This window comes from Scyliorhinus canicula, chromosome 1, assembly GCF_902713615.1.
Source record: "Scyliorhinus canicula chromosome 1, sScyCan1.1, whole genome shotgun sequence".
NCBI classification, from domain to species: Eukaryota; Metazoa; Chordata; class Chondrichthyes; order Carcharhiniformes; family Scyliorhinidae; genus Scyliorhinus; species Scyliorhinus canicula.
In genome coordinates this window covers 88,685,510-88,701,052 of record NC_052146.1, presented here as the reverse complement: position 1 = coordinate 88,701,052, position 15,543 = coordinate 88,685,510, and the positions used below count along the sequence as shown (strand labels likewise).

The 15,543-nt window shown below is 48.3% G+C and overlaps 1 protein-coding gene across 3 annotated transcripts in view; it reads right to left on the bottom strand.

The window, feature by feature from the left end:
• The window catches only part of yrk (Yes-related kinase), a 380,926-nt gene that overhangs the window by 266,760 nt on the left and 98,623 nt on the right, over positions 1 to 15,543 (bottom strand). The window lies entirely within an intron of this gene.

Here is a 15,543-nt window from a genome sequence, read left to right as displayed (position 1 = left end):
GTTCTCCACAACGCTTCCTGAAGTCGATGACAATCTCCTTTGTTTTGTTGACATTGAGGGAGAGATTATTGTTGTCGCACCAGTTCACCAGATTCTCGGTCTCATTCCTGTACTCTGTCTCGTCATTGTTTGAAATCCAACACACTACGGTGGTGTCATCAGCAAATTTGTAAATCGAGTTGGAGGGGAATTTGGCCACAGTCTTAGTTGCATAAGGAGTATAGTAGGGGGCTGAGGACACAGCCTTGTGGGGCACCGGTGTTGAGGATGATCGTGGAGGAGGTGTTGTTGCCTATCTTTACTGATTGTGGCCTGTGGGTTACAAAATTCAGGATCCAGTCACAGAGGGAGGAGCCCTGGCCCAGGCCACGGAGTTTGGAGATGAGTTTTGTAGGAATGATGGTGTTGAAGGCTGAGGTGTAGTCAATAAATATGAGTCTGACATAGGCGTCTTTGTTATCTAGGTGTTCCAGGGTAGAGTGCAGGGCCATGGAGATGGCCTGTTTCAGCGGTAGGCGAACTGTAGTGGATCAAGACAATCCGGGAGACTGGAGTTGATTCGTGCCATGATTAACCTCTCGAAGCACTTCATGATGAAGGATGTCAGAGCCACTGGACAATAGTCATTAAGGCACGCTGCTTGGCTTTTTTTTTGGTACAGGGATGATGGTCGTCTTCTTGAAGCAGATAGGGACCTCAGATTGTTGTAAAGCGAGGTTGAAGATATCTGCGAATACCCCCGCCAGCTGATCCGCGCAAAACTTGAATGCTCGTCCGGGTACCCCATCCGGGCCAGTGGCTTTCCGTGCGTTAACCTTTGAGAAGGCTGCTCTGACGTCTGCAATCGTGATCTCCGATACAGGTTAATCCGAGACTTCTGGGGTGGAAGGCTCGCTCTCGCTAGCCTCTTGCTCAAAGCGTCCATAGAATGCGTTGAGCCCATCAGAGAGTGGTGCATTGGAGCCAGTGATTTTACATGTCTTCATCTTGTAGCCTGTTATGTCTTGCAGACCTTGCCATAGTCGGCGGGGTCCGTGTGGCTAGCCTGGGACCAAAGCTTGGTCTGGTACTGTCTTTTGGCATCTTGGATGGATTTCTTTAGACCATATCTGGCTTTCTTGTATTGGTCAGGGTTGCCTGACTTGAACGCCTCAGACCTAGACTTCAGCAAGCAGTGGATATCCATGTTCAACCAGGGTTTCCGGTTGGGAAACACGCGGATTTGCTTCTTCAGTAAGTGTGTAGAAGACTGTGTGCCAATGAAGTCAGTTACTGTAGTGGCGTACTCGTTCAGGCTGGTCACAAGTTTTTAAATACTGACCAGTCTACTGACTCTAAGCAGTCCCGTAGGAGATCATCTGATTCCTCCGACCAACAATGCATCACTTTCTTTGACGGATTCTCCCGCTTCAGTTTTTGCTTATAAGCTGGGAGCAGGAGCACAGCCTTGTGGTCAGATTTGCCAAAGTGTGGACGGGTGATAGAGCGGTAGGCATGTTTGATATTTGTGTAGCAGTGGTCTAGGATGTTTGGGCCTCTGGTGGAACAGGTGACATTTTGAAATGAAATGAAATGAAATGAAAATCGCTTGTTGTCACGAGTCAAATGAAGTTACTGTGAAAAGCCACATTCCGGCGCCTGTTCGGGGAGGCTGTTACAGGAATCGAACCGTACTGCTGGCTTGCCTTGGTCTGCTTTCAAAGCCATTTTGGTGGTAACTTGGTGGTATGTTCTTGAGCTTGGCCTGATTGAAGTCCCCAGTTACAATGAACAAGGCCTCGGGATGTTTCGTTTCAAGGCTATTTGTGGTGGTGAATATTTTGTCCAGTGCGATTTTCACATTCGCATGGAGTGGGATGTAAACTCCCATGGAAGGTAGTATGGGCGGCATTTTAGCATCAGGTATTCTAAGTCCAGGGAACCAAAACTTGCCAGTGTTGTTACATCTAGGCACCAGGAGGTGTTGATTAGGAGGCAGACTCCACCTCCTCTAGCCTTGCCTGAGGCCGCCGTACGGTCCATTCGGTGGATTGAGAAGCCCTAAGTGAGTCTGGTTCTAAGTTCATCTAGCTTGCTTTCTAGAGATTGGGCATTAGCTAGGAGTAAGCTAGGCAGAGGGGCTTTGGGGCCACGTTGTTTCACTCTCACCTGCAGGCATGCACGTTTTCCACGCTTCCTGGAGTGACTGCTTCTTTTCGAGCCTGGAAGACGGTGAGAGTATGCAGTGTTAAGGATATAGTTGTGTCCAATGAGGTTATTTACTCTGGTTGGTGTGTGGATGGAGGATTTGTTGCCTTGCTTGTGGTTCCTGCGTTGGTAGGTGGGTCTGCGCGGTCGAGCGTTCCGGGTCGCTGTCGGGCGGCGGTTTGGCTTCACAGGTTGGTGGATGCCCAGACCACGCTCCGGCGTGAATGGGTCAAAGGCCGGTAAGTGGATGACGTCTCTGGGATCGCGGTTGCGGATGAGGCGATGGCCAGGTCCATGTCTTGGGGTCCGCAGGGTCCTTTCCTGACCGCGGTCTTCCTTCAGAGGACGGAGGATCTCTAGACCGGCAAGTAAATTTAAAAGAGCAGTGTGTACTCCCTCAGTTTACCTGAACAGATGCCGGAGTGTGGCGACTAGGGGATTTTCACAGTTACTTCATTGTAGTGTTAATGTAAGCCTACAATAATAACAATTATTATTATTATGAATGTGGTTGCAGAGCAGGGGGGTGGCTACCCATGGCCAGGGCTGGGCTGCGGTGGGGGGTGGGTGATTGGTCGCCCGCTGCTCCACCATGCCAGCACCTGATCCATTCTGGGGACAACTCCAGCCCCTCCCGGCCTGCCCCGACCACACATGGCTCCCACTCACCGCAGAGGCATTTGGCCATGCGGCTGAATGCTACAGCTAATTGGGAATTGGAAGTCATAGTTAAGTGAGCGCTTCAAACATCCCCAGTGGATCCCCGTGGGTAGGTTTGCCATGTCATATGTGGGAGTTATTGCCCAGCAATGAGACCAAGAGGCCTGGACACTGTGTCTGAACACAGCGGGATGCAACACCTAGGATGCAGCGGCCAACATCCGAGCATCCTGAGGCTGGGCTCCAGCATTGGGCACATTCCACCGCCCAAAGGGTGAGTACGTACACCGGGGAGAGGATCAGCGCCCTGTCCAGGTAATGGTGCATGCGGCTGTCTGGGGTACAGGGTCTGGGGTGCAGTGATCAGTTGCTGCCGAGGGTGCGTGAGCAGGGCATGTCAATGGGGGTTGGGGGGGTGTGGGGTGGGAGGGACGGTGGGGGAATGGAGCGTCCCGGGATGGAAGACACCGCTGGTTGTCAGTCTCACCCCCTCTCTAATCCCATACAGATATTACATGGTATGGACAATATCTTGGACCCCGCAGAACTTGCACTTGTGATGCTGCTGGCAGGTCAGGGGGCCAGACACCGGAGAAAACAGCGACAGCAGCGTCAAGAGAAACCTGAGGCTGCGGCCCATGTCGAGGGCCTCGCCCCACCTCCTGAGGACCCGGCAAGGGGATGGTGGGGCACCTGTGCCATATTTTTACGGACTTGGCACCATGTGGAAGAGGATGCCTGCTCCCGGTGTGAGCGTCACACCTCAGGATCATTCCAGAGCTAGAGTGGGAATTTGTGCGGCATCTCAGAAGCTACAGCCCACAAGTGCCCTGTTTGCCCGGGCAGAAAACTATATAAACTTTGGCACAGACCAAGACCAAAAAGATGGCCAGGCAGCAGGATTCTCCACCATTGCTGGGGCTGATAGACTGTAAGCATGTCGCCTTGCACTCACCGGGCCATCTGGGAGTGCCCTACATCAACAGGGAGGAGTTCCACTCTGTGAACATCCAGCTCATGTGCGATGACCACATGAGGATCATGCCTGTGTGTACATGCTTCTCAGGGGTTGTGCATGACAGCTACATCCTGGGGCAGGTGGACATCCCTGGCTCTCAAGGCCCACCCCAGGATGGCCAGTTGGCTCTTGAGGGATAAGGGGTACCCGCTGAGGACCTGGCTGATGATACCAGTACAGAGGCCAGTCACCAATGCGAAGACCCGGTATAACGAGCCCCATGCAGCCAACCGGCTGTCATTGAGCAGTACACCCGACTCCTCTAGATGAGGTTCCGATGTCTCGACCATTCTGGTGGTTCACTGCAGTACACCCCTTGGAGGGTCGGCCACTTTGAGGTTGTCTGCTGTGCCCAGGACCCCCATGACCGGGGAGATGGAGCATGGAATTGGTGCTCGGCCTGCAATGCAGAAGAAAGTGCCAGAGGCATCATACTGAACAAAGCCAACAGTCTTTAATGGTGTGCAGAAGTGTCCCCAACTGCCCCACTCTCCCGATGGTGCTGCCCCACTCAGCCCAACCCTCCCACTCACTCCCTACCCCTCACTTACCCCCCCAGTACCCCATCAGTGATCCTTGATGTGCTTAATCCTCTGTGTTCTACCGCAGAGGCTAGGTATGTCCCCAGGATGCATGGTGGCATGGCAGCACAGTAGCACTGCTGCCTCACAGCATCAGAGACCAGGGTTCAATTCCAGCCTCGGATATCTGTCTGTGCGGAGTCTGCATGTTCTCCACGTGTCTGCGTGGGGGTTTCCTCCAGGTTCTCTGTTTTCCTCGCACAGTCCAAAGATGTGCAGGTTAGGTGGACTGGCCATTCTAAATTGCCCCTTAGTGTCCAGGTTAGGTTACGCGGATAGGGCGGAGTGGACAGGGGTGTAGACATGGATAGGGTCCTCTTGCGGAGCGTCGGTGCAGACGTGATGGGCTGAATGGTCTCCTTCTGTACTGTAGGGATTCTAAAGTTCTATGATTCTATGACCAGAGGTGGAGGCAGGCTGCTGCGTACTGCATCTATTTCATAGAATGTACAGTGCAGAAGGAGGCCATTCGGCCCATCGGGTCTGTACCGGCTCTTGGAAAGAACAGCCTACCTAAGCTCACACCACCACCCTATCCCCATAACCCAGTAACCCCACCAACACAATGGGCAATTTTGGACACTAAGGGCAATTTAGCATGGTCAATCCACCTAACCTGCACATCTTTGGACTGTGGGAGGAAACCGGAGCACCCGGAGGAAACCCACGCACACACGGGAAGGATGTGCAGACTCCGCACAGACAGTGAGCCAAGCCGGAATCAAACCTGGGACCCTGGAGCTGTGAAGCAATTGTGCTATCCACAATGCTACCGTGCTGCCCGTGCCTTCGATGCCACTGGCGGGCGTCCTCTGGGGCCTCTGAGCCATGCCTTGGACACCTCCACTCATGTTGCTGGCATCGTACACCAGGCTCGCCACTGCAGTCGCCGTCCAAGCACTATTGGCCTTCTGCCTCACATTGCCACCGCTATCTCCTGCACACGTAGCCTCTGGGCTCTTCCAATCAGCTTTGGACTTGCTGGAGGGTCGCTGACATCCCCTCTGAATCTCATGGCCGCATCCTATCAGCTGCATCAGCTCTGGGTAAACCTGGTCCAGAGGCTCATCATCTGACTGGGACCCATCTGGGTTCTGGGATCCAGCAGACCTCCGACTGCTGTCTGCCTGGGCGTTCCTGCCTCCACCTGATGCACATCAGCAGCTATGCGTGCTCACCAGATTGTGCCCCAGAAGCCTGACCACTACCTTTGCCCACCAAGGTGTTTGTTTCTGTGCTGGTGGTGCTGACCGCTGTGCCGCGACTATTATTGTTGTACCCTTGGAGCTCTTCTTTGAGGTGTTCTCTAGTTACTCAGGGGGGTTGGAGGGGGGGGGGGAGCAGCTTGAGGGTTGTGGGGGGGTCAGTGGACCGTTGGAGGTCACTGACCTTCTTGTGGCATTGGATGCCGGGCTTCCCGGTCACTGTTCCCAAGCTGAAGGCTACTGCCACCTCCTCCCAGGCTGCAGTGGCTGTCCTGTGGCTGACCCTCCGTGATCCCTGGGGGAACAGGGCATCTGGTCTGGCCTCCACCGCCTCTGGCAGTCATCCCAAGTCGGCAGTCACCAAAGTGTGGGGAGGAGGGCTGGTCTTTGTGGCGGCATGGCTGTGAGCAGAGTGGGGTTGGCTGCACAGGAGCAGTTTCAGTGCTGCTGTCACTTGTTAGCGGGGATCCTTGGGCAAGTGCGATCCCAGACAAATCAACCGGCGAACCATGATTAGCAACGTGAATCCCGTGGGGCCTCATTAAGTGGGCCAATTAACATTTCATAGTCCGAGGGTCGGGGAGCTCACGGCATTTGCCACTCACTACCACACTTAGAAACATTCCCATTAAATCGTGCCCTACATATGTTTAGAAACTGCAATATACAGGAATTTGATGAGGTGATAATTAATTGATAGTCGCAATGTTTCACTATATTCATTCCCAATCCTCAAGTCCTGTACTACCAAGTGACTGTTTAAAATTCTATTGTGTGTGGATTAAACAGTGCAACACCAAATTATTCACTGCCATGTTGTTCATGTCTCTTTGTCAATTAAGTTACAAGATGTTAAGAGCATCTGTAGATTTATACTAATGCCATATAAGCAGTCCAATTTTTAGATAGCTGCATCTTTCGTTTCAGCCCTATAACCTTTCAACACCATAATTTGAAAGCCACCAGTGGAATCCTCCGTTAGCGGGGTCCTTCGGTGCCAGCAGCGCACACAGGCCCGCAGGTTTCCCGACAACGTGTGGTGGCCATACTGGGAACCCCCCCCCCATTTGCCCCGTTATGGGAATGGAGAATCTCGCTGCCAGCGGGGCGCGCCGTGCTGGAAATCGTGGCCGGCTGACCGGAGAATCCCGCCCTGGATTTTCCATATGAATGCAGATAAAGATGATCCCGGAGGTCAAGCAATTGCATTTAGTGAAGACTATAATACATCGCAGCTCACAAAATTTCTATCCCCAAAAGGCTGGGCTGTAATCAGCACATTAAACTTACAATTTCTCACCCCGTTTACAGCTAAATTGACAACGTGCAACACTTCAAGGTTTTTAAAAATCATTAATTGTTGAAAATAGAATGCAACTTCGCCTTTATTCCAGTTTTGTTTTTTTGACTGGTTTAACTGTAGATGATCTTTACGAATTATACTGCAGTCATTTCCTCTTAAATTATATTTAGAAATCTTCAAAAACAGGAAGCAATTGGAGGAAGAAATTTCTGTCTCCTTCCTCAAGTCAGCAAAACAGTAAAATGGCCAAACCCAAATTTTAGTTTCGACCGAGGCTGCACCGATATGATCCATCAAGTCACCTGTTTTTTCCATAATTAAAAATTGAGACCCATTTAATAGCCTCCAACCCCTTAGAGACACGTTGCTGACACAAGTTTCAATGCCTAAAGCTAATTGCCAGACTTTTAGAAATCAGGAACTTCGGAAACTGTTTTTTAACTAACTATTCCTGATGATTACTGATCTTTTTGTGGCCACTAAGAGCAGAAAGGAGGATTCCTTATGATGGCAGATCACACACTTACTTAGGTCAAAATGTCCTGGCCAGACTGCCAGGCACAGAACAGCAAGGGTTCCTGTGCAGTCAATTTACAGGAACATCAGCCGCACTCAGCACACTTAAATGAGAGAAGGGCACACTTAGCTCCTTCTCCTAAGTCATGACCTGCAACACAGAAGCAGCTTTCAAATCCCTGGTCTCAGAGAAAGATCAATGACTGTTTTCATTATACTCATGTGCCATGGATCAGAACTTGTTGTGGACAAGGGAACCAATTTAAAGCATTCCAACCAAAAATTGTTCTCAAGGGCTCACATTCCCCCTGAGATGCTCTCTTTCTCTTGATATGTTTATTAAGACTTTTACTGTTAGCCTTGATATTCCTCACAATTTACTCATTTCCACATTTCCTTTCGTGCATGTCAATGAGTAATGAAGAATTAACATGGGATAAATTTGGATGGCTGGTTACAGGTCTTCCTCAACTCTTCATTTGAACATTCGAGGGATGTTTTTCAATGAATGACAACGGCTTTATCTTGGCACTTCTTTTTATTCTTTCTTCAGTGCAGTTTCCCTGAGACTGCACGTCCAGGCCTCCAGTAATTGTGTTGAATAACGGTTGTGAGTTAGTGAGCACGAGTGAATTAAGGATGGTCAGGGAAACAGCAAAAGCTTGCGACTTCCCCACAGTGACCTTCACATTTCAAGAACACATGAGGAAATAATTCTGGGTATGAATCGACACTTGACAAGGGTTTTAGGTTTGGACCCCAATGTCGGGATCAAATAGGGGCTCCCACCCATAATACTTAGCTGTGGCCTGGGTCACTCTGAGATCTTGGCACTCCAATTCTGTCCTTCCAATAGCAGCCAGGCCTCCCCTGGGGCGCTGCTGACTACAAGAGCTGCTGGCCTCTGATTTGGTGGCATATCTTGCTAGGCGAGACTTCCACCCCTGGGGTCTTGATTCCAGGGGAAGGCTGGCCTTGCCACTGCCGGATTTGCTTGTGGTGCAACAGACCATCTCGAAAAGAAGCAATGCAGCTCTCTCCTCTGCTCTGCAGTGACAGGTGAGATCCCAGAGACCTCAACAAGATTCCATCCATTATGAGGGAAACAGCCATGTGGCAATGGCTCTCCATGAATTAGCAACTAGTGGTCAGAGAATGGGCTTGACAAGGCCTCGAACCTGGGGAATCAATTTGGATCCCTCAAACTTGGAAGGAGCTGCAAAGAGTAGGTACCCTTTCAGCAACTTTTCGAACTTTAAAAATAAAAAATGGCCATACTGCCAGGCCGGCACCATGGAGGGGCTACCCTCCATAGGTTGGCCTGTGGTTGCAGCAATATCCCAGAAACAGGTTGGAAGGACACCAAAGCCTGCTTAGAGCATTGGCTCCTGAGTTTGCCGCTAAAAAGCTGATTCCGGACAGCTGGCCTAGTTTCCAATGACGCAATTCATGGAGTATCGCTTTGTGGAGATGATGATACGTTTTTGCAGAAACAAGTCTGAGCATTAAACTGGGGGACAGGAAGTGCGACAGAGAATCTTCTTGGCTAGACAGACAAATGCAATCTGAGACTGAAGGGGCATTTTATAAATTCAATACATTTGGTAACTGTACTCCATGGCGGGGGTGGGGGCGGCGGGGGGGGGGGGGGGGGGGGGGGGGCAATATCACGGGATGAATGGGAAGGAAACAAAAGGAAGCTCAATCCTAAAACCTCAAAAGGTGACTGGTCAGTGAGGATTCGTGCGATGAAGGAAATGGGAAATGGAGCATAAAAGAACTTGAGACATTCTGAAATAGTTTCCTGAGCTCATAAAGGCTTGATAAGCTGTAATGTAAAGAAATGAAACTCCGGCTATTACCGGATCAAATTTAGGACACAGAGAGGAGGGCCGAGCTCTGTTGGTTTGTATACTTGCTGTAAATTGTCTCCTATTGTGATACATGTTGAATTACCAGATGCCCATCTGTTGCTGCAGAAAATGACGGACATTCGTTTTATTGGTTATATTTCCTGGCAGGTCCGGTGAGGGGGTCTGGAAGTATCTACTCTCAAATGTTCTGCCTAGGCACAACCCCCTCGCACAGCCCTGGCACTGACCACATGCACAGCCCCAGGCACTGCCCTATGGTATAGCCCTGGCACTGACCCCCCGGCACTGGCCAAGGCACTGCCCCATGGCACAGCCTGGTTCTGACCCCATGGCACTGCCCCCAGGCACTTCCCCAGACACTGCCCCATGGCACAGCCCTGGCACTGACCCCCTGCACTGGCCAAGGCACTGCCCCATGGCACAGCCCTGGCACTGACCCCCTGCACTGGCCACGGCACTGCCCCATGGCACAGCCCTGGCACTGACCCCCTGCACTGGCCACGGCACTGCCCCATGGCACAGCCCTGGCACTGACCCCCTGCACTGGCCAAGGCACTGCCCCATGGCACAGCCCCGGCCAGCGTAGTGCAGGCAGTGCTGGAGGGTTTGTGTGGGTGGGTGGTGTTCCAAGTTAACCTTTGTGCACTGGGGCGGGCCTTTAACAATGGTGCGTGATTTTTCGAAAAACAAAGTGGTTGGCGGGGCAGGGTGGGCTTTGAGGTCATGGGACCCGCCCCTTGCTGTGCTTTTTTCTGTCCTGAATGATACGGCAGAGAAAGCCGCCTTTGGTACCGGCAGCTACAATGCTGCTTTTCCCACCCACTATTGGCCTTTGTCGAATTTAGGGAAATCTCCGCCTCAGTTTATTTTTTATGTTACAAAGATAGGACTGTTACAATTATTTAAGTTGAGTTTTCTGATAACCACAGTAAGAAAACTCAGACGACAGGATTATCATGAATTTGGATTCTTTGGATAATTCACTGTTGCAAGACAGTTCCAGGGGTTGTTTGTCCATTTCAAAAGCTCATGACTCATAGACACTGTGGGCGTCCGCAATTTATGTAAGTCTTGAACACAAGCAATAGAAATACCAGATTCATTCTGAAAATCAATTCGTCCATTGATTTGACAGTTCTTGATTTTCTTACATGCATGATGATTAGTGCTTCACAATATTTGGGGGGGGGGGGGGAATGGTTTGAAGATAAACTCAATGAACAACCCTTTTAAAGGTTACTTAGCCAGAAATTGGCAGTCACTTCTTGGTTTCAATGAATATTTTTCTTTAAAGACCAAGCAATGTTATTAGCACCGAGACAGCCGGGAGCAGTTACTCACTGCCAGACCTTGAAGGAGCTCAAGTATCAATTGAGGTTATAATAATTTATTCAGGGTCTTTTATCTGTCAAATTTTGAGATTTCAGTTTCTGCACATCCCAGTTTATTGTTATTCTTCAATCAGCAGCAGATGAGTCCAGAGTAACTTTTCTCGTCTTCCTGTTGATTTGCGTTGGGAAGTGCCTGTCTTCTGGTCATGTCATTAGTAGTAGTGCCAGGGAACCATACACAGGAATATAAAGTATATAAAGTATATAAAGAATATGAGTGCTGAACTTGGTGCATTTGAGTGCTATAGTGAGAGTTTGGTGACTGAGGGAGTTAGGTGAGGAGGGAGCAAGGTGCTCCTTTCATTTCATTTCCGCAAAGAGCGAGAAGGGAGCCAGGAGTTTACAGAGTGCAGCTGACTGGAAGCAGAGTCGGAGGGCGGAGGTCCAGTTGGTCCACAGGGCAGCTATACTCGGTAAAGTTAGAGGGGATGGAGGCTAGGGCAGTTGCATGCTCCTCCTGTAGGATGTGGGTGGTGAGGGATACCACCGGTGTCCCCGCTGACTATACCTGTGGGAAGTGCACCCAACTCCAGCTCCTCAGAGACCGTGTTAGGGAACTGGAGCTGGAGCTGGATGAACTTCGGATCATCCGGGAGGCAGAGGGGGTTATCGAGAAGAGTTACAGGGAGGTAGCCACACCCAAGGTACTGGGCAAGAGTAGCTGGGTTACAGTCAGGGGAGAGAAAACTAACAGGCAGACAGTGCAGGGATCCTTCGTGGCCGTTCCCCTTCAAAACAAGTATACCGTTTTGGATGCTGTTGGGGGGATGACCTACCGGGGGAAGGCCCCAGCGGCCAGGTCTCTGGCACTGAGTCTGGCTCTGGGGCTCAGAAGGGAAGGGGGGAGAATAGAAAAGCAATAGTAATAGGAGATTCAATGGTTAGGGGAATAGATAGGAGATTCTGTGGTCGCGAGCGAGACTCCCGGAAGGTATGTTGCCTCCCGGGTGCCAGGGCCAGGGATGTCTTGGATCGTGTCTTCAGGATCCTGAAGGGGGAGGGTGAGCAGCCAGAAGTCGTGGTGCACATTGGTACCAACGACGTAGGTAGGAAAAGGGGTGTGGAGGTAATAAACCAGTTTAGGGAGTTTGGCTGGAAGTTAAAGGCCAGGACAGACAGACGTGATAGCGAGGCTAGGAATAGGGAGAGAGTGCAGTTGAACACGTGGCTGCAGGAATGGTGTAGGAGGGAGGGCTTCAGGTATTTGGATAATTGGAGCGCATTCTGGGGAAGGTGGGACCTGTACAAGCAGGACGGGTTGCATCTGAACCAGAGGGGCACCAATATCCTGGGAGGGAGGTTTTCTAGTAGTCTTCGGGAGGGTTTAAACTAATTTGGCAGGGGATTGGGAACCGGATTTGTAGTCCAGCAACTAAGGAAGCCGATATTCAGGACGCCAAAGCGTGTAGTGACGCAGTGGGGAAGGTAGCACTGACAAAGGAGAGTACTTGCAGGCAAGGAGATGGGTTGAAGTGTGTATACTTCAATGCAAGAAGCATCAGGAATAAGGTGGGTGAACTTAAGGCATGGATCGGTACTTGGGACTACGATGTGGTGGTCATCACGGAAACTTGGATAGAAGAGGGGCAGAAATGGTTGCTGGAGGTCCCTGGTTATAGATGTTTCAACAAGATAAGGGCGGATGGTAAAAGAGGTGGGGTGTGGCATTGTTAATTAGAGATAGTATAACAGTTGCAGAAAGCAGTTCGAGCAGGATCTGCCTACTGAGGTAGTATGGGTTGAAGTCAGAAATAGGAAAGGAGCAGTCACCTTGTTGGGAGTTTTCTATAGGCCCCCCAATAGCAGCAGAGATGTGGAGGAACCGATTGGGAAACAGATTTTGGAAAGGTGCAGAAGTCACAGGGTAGTAGTCATGGGTGACTTCAACTTCCCAAATATCGAGTGGAAACTCTTTAGATCAAATAGTATGGATGGGGTGGTGTTTGTGCAGTGTGTCCAGGAAGCTTTTCTAACACAGTATGTAGATTGTCTGACCAGAGGGGAGGCCATATTGTATTTGGTACTTGGTAATGAACCAGGGCAAGTGATAGATTTGTTAGTGGGGGAGCATTTTGGAGGTAGTGACCACAATTCTGTGACTTTCACTTTAGTAATGGAGAGGGATAGGTGCGTGCAAGAGGGCAAGGTTTACAAGGGCAGCATGGCAGCATTGTGGATAGCACAATTGCTTCACAGCTCCAGGGTCACAGGTTCGATTCCGGCTTGGGTCACTGTGTGTGTGGATTCTGCACATCCTCCCCGCATGTGCGTGGGTTTCCTCCGGGTGCTCCGGTTTCCTCCCACTGTCCAAAGATGTGGAGGTTGGGTGGATTGGCCATGATAAATTGCCCTTAGTGTCCAAAATTCTATGATCTATGATTAACCTAGGACAAAAGTTCGGCACAACATCGTGGGCCGAAGGGCCTGTTCTGTGCTGTATTTCTCTATCGAAAAAGCATCTTCAATATTATTTCCAATATCACTAAATTACATTCACGCTCTTACCAAGTGAGGGAGAGGGCTAACAAAAACAAAAATGTTTTTCTGTATGTGTAATTATCTTGTTCACCAGTTCTTTGTCCCCTTTCATTTTGTTCCGCACTCTTTCCCACTTTCTTCTTGATCCCTTGCCTACTGAAGGCTTGCTTTCAACTATCTCCAGTCTCCTGCTAGGAATATTACTTACTGTCAACTGACAAATTGTCTTCTCTTTACAAATATATAACTATTTTGAGAAACTTCACTTTGATCACCTGGGTCAAATGTGTGCATCTAGTGACGCTCTCAGCATGATAACCATGCTCTCAGAGGCTGAGAATTCTGCAGCGAGTACCTTACTCCTAACTGCCCAAGGCCTGTCCATCATCTATAAGGCACAAGTCAGGAGTGTATTGGATGAGTGCAGCTCCAACAACACTCAAAAAGCTCAACACCATCCAAGACAATGTGGCCCGCTTGATTGGCACCCCTTCTACAAACATTCATTCCCTCCACCAGTGGCGGACTGGGTCTAAAAATATTGGTTGCCAGGAGACAAAGGGGCCCACCCACAACTACAATGCTATCATTTAATTTTCATAACGAATAAATAAAATTTTCAAAAAATACATATGGAAAAAAGGGTACAATTAAAATTTTTGTGGAAAAAATGTGTATTTCTTAGTAATTACAGTGTATATGTACTGTACATATTACTGGCAGTAGATACCAAATGTAAACACAGAATGTTATAATTGAATTTTTTTTTTTAATTTTAAGTAATTGGTTGATATTTTTAAATAGTTTACTGCACAATTTACACGTTAACAGATAGTTCAAAAGCACAATAGAGCGTTGCATGCAGTCCACTTTATTAAGAGCAATCGTTTGTGTTCACTAGATGATTGTGCGAATCTGCCAATAATTGCTTCTGCATCCAATTCATCTAACAATTCCTTTTCAATGGATAGCAACATGTATGATTCCAAATTCTCCTCAGACAGCAAATTTCTTAACCTTGTCTTTATGATCTTTAGCTTTGAAAATGTCCTCTCACATTGGACTTGAGTAACTGATAGTGTGCAGATGACTTTATAAAGTTCATAAAGGTTATCATATGCCTTGTCATGAAGTCTGTTGGATGCCAGAATTTTTAGTACACACGATGGGCAAGTGCTGCAAATTTTACAATTGTTCCAACTGGAATCCATATTCTCACCACCATTAAGCAATAGCTTTAATACATCAAAGTTTGAAGCAAAAGAAAACAATTCCAATATTACTTGATCTTTGCTGATTTGTGGAAACAGCTTAATAATACCTTCCAATGCTTCATCTTCAAGGCCCTTCTCTGCAATAGTTTTAAACTTTGCTGGGTCCAAGCAGGACAAATCTTTATACAACTGTTTGTGTTGTACAAAGCGTGATTCTAGTGACTGGACAATGCGATCCATTATTAGGTTAAACACATTTACTCAAAAATCAGCTAGAGAATCTGAGGAATTTCTTTCATCATCAATAAGCTCATCTGCCATTCTTTTCTTCTTCCTCTGCCTCTTAATTGGCAATGCTGTTTCCAACGCTTCAATTTCCAATGTTTGATTTTCATCCATATTCATCTGTGAAATCCTGTCATTACATTTATTTATAAATTCCAAACCCTTGCTGTGAACGTTATCAAATGTTCTTGTCTGTTCCTTCAACTTTGTTGTAGCTAAATGTACCAAACTCCATGTAGTAAACATATCTAAACCACTTGTCTGTAGATAACTTGATAACGGGGTTGTAGTTTCAGCTATATACAAGTAAGTAAATACTATCAATATGGTTTCAAACTTTAGAAGACTTTGAAGTAAAACATTTGTTTCAAGTTTTGTTTTTGCATCAAACTTTTCTGAATATTGTATCATTGATAAGCATGTCAATAGATTTATGAAAGTACTGGCAGCGGCATCATCAAAACGTCCAAATATAGTTGTTGCTGCATTGGATTTTCCTGACCATCTGGTCTCACCAATTGGCTTTAATTGTTTCATTTTTTCTTGTCCTAGATGTTTTCCAACAACTTATATCCATACAGCCATTCTCTTGTATGATGCTTTCACAAAATTTGCTATATTCTGGAGCAAATTGAAAAAAGAAACTGCAGGCACACAACATTTTGTTGTTTCAGTTATCACCAAATTCAAGACATGGGCATCGCACCATATATGAACATGTTGATCAGCCACATCAGCAATTTTACTTTGTAAACCATTATACTGGCCATGGTAGCTTGCAGCGCCATCTGTGCTATCAGATAAACATTTTTGGGGGTCAATTTTAAGATG